This window comes from Lipotes vexillifer, unplaced genomic scaffold (assembly GCF_000442215.2).
Source record: "Lipotes vexillifer unplaced genomic scaffold, Lipotes_vexillifer_v1.1 scaffold1094, whole genome shotgun sequence".
Taxonomy (NCBI): domain Eukaryota; kingdom Metazoa; phylum Chordata; class Mammalia; order Artiodactyla; family Lipotidae; genus Lipotes; species Lipotes vexillifer.
In genome coordinates this window covers 1,136,042-1,137,306 of record NW_006792775.1, presented here as the reverse complement: position 1 = coordinate 1,137,306, position 1,265 = coordinate 1,136,042, and positions in this window count along the sequence as shown.

Below are 1,265 nucleotides of genomic sequence, written 5' to 3'. Positions count from 1 at the left end.
AACCCCCCCCCCCAAAGACAGAAAAGCTGCGGGTCAGGGTAACGCCAGGGCCAGGCTTGGCCAATTCTAGGCAGGTCCCTGGGGGAGCTCCCTCCAGGCTTTCAAACTTCCCGGCCTGGGGAACTGAGGGGGGAGGGGCTGGGGAGGGGGCGGCCTCCGGGAGGCTGCGACAGGCGGACCTCGGTTTCTCAGTCTCTGTGCAAACACCGCATGTGAGACCAGAGCTGCGAAGGCCTTTCCTCAGGGCAGCCCAGCCGGGCAACTCTGGGAACAGAGGGAAAGCTGCCTCTTTCCCCGTCAATTAAGCGGGGTACCCCGCCCACCCGCCGCAGCACGTGCGCTCCCGGGGCTCCTCGCCGGCGCCTCAACCCCAACCAGGGCGCTCTCCCCGCTTGCACACCTGGGGCCTCCGCGGGGGCCCAGCAGGGCAGGTGACTGTCCGGGATGGCGGTGTTGGCACCATGGGCATCCGGGCGGGCGGAAGCCAGACTCAGCCTGACGCAATTGGCGGAGGTAGCTATAAATAGCCAAGGAGAGCTGGAAATAGAAGTGGGGGGAAGGGAGAGGGTGGGTGGTGAGGGGCCGAAGTCCTGGAGAGCGGCGGGAGGAGAAAGGGCCTGAGCGTCAGACACCAAGGGAGGAAACAAAGCCCCATTTTAGAGTGCGCCCGTCCAGTGCGTGTTCACACGCGGGAACATTTGGGGAAGCAGGGTGAAGTCCAGCCAGCACAATGCCCACGTTGGCGGCGGAGGGTGGGGTGGGGGGTGGGGGTCTGGGACAGGATGGTGACCAGTGCCGGCCACAGCTCACGGCCTGGCTCTCAGCCTTCGGCTCCCAGGTGACCTGAGGGCAGAGCGGCCCCTCCTCCCGATGCCTCCCAGGACCGGCAGAAATGAGATTTCGTTCCTCTGCCCCTTCCCCAGTCAAGCCCCTGGCGCTGGAGACCCCTCCAACACCCCCCCCCCAACACACACACACACTCCGCAGGGACCCGGCATCAAGGGCACCTAGGCCTGGCAGGAAGGAGGCTCTGCCCCCTGCACCTTTACCTGAACCGTCTACCAGAACCTCCCTGGCTCAGTGGCATTGCCCACCTGCCCCAGGACACGCTGCAGCTTATGGGGGTCCCACGTATCTCGGGCTCTGGACATCTAGGCCAATACTGGGCAACCACAGGCCTGCCTGACTAAGACCCTACGTGGGCCCAGAGGTGGAAGAGAGAACCCCAGGCTCCCTCCCCGAGTATCTCCCCCGCCACCCCCACC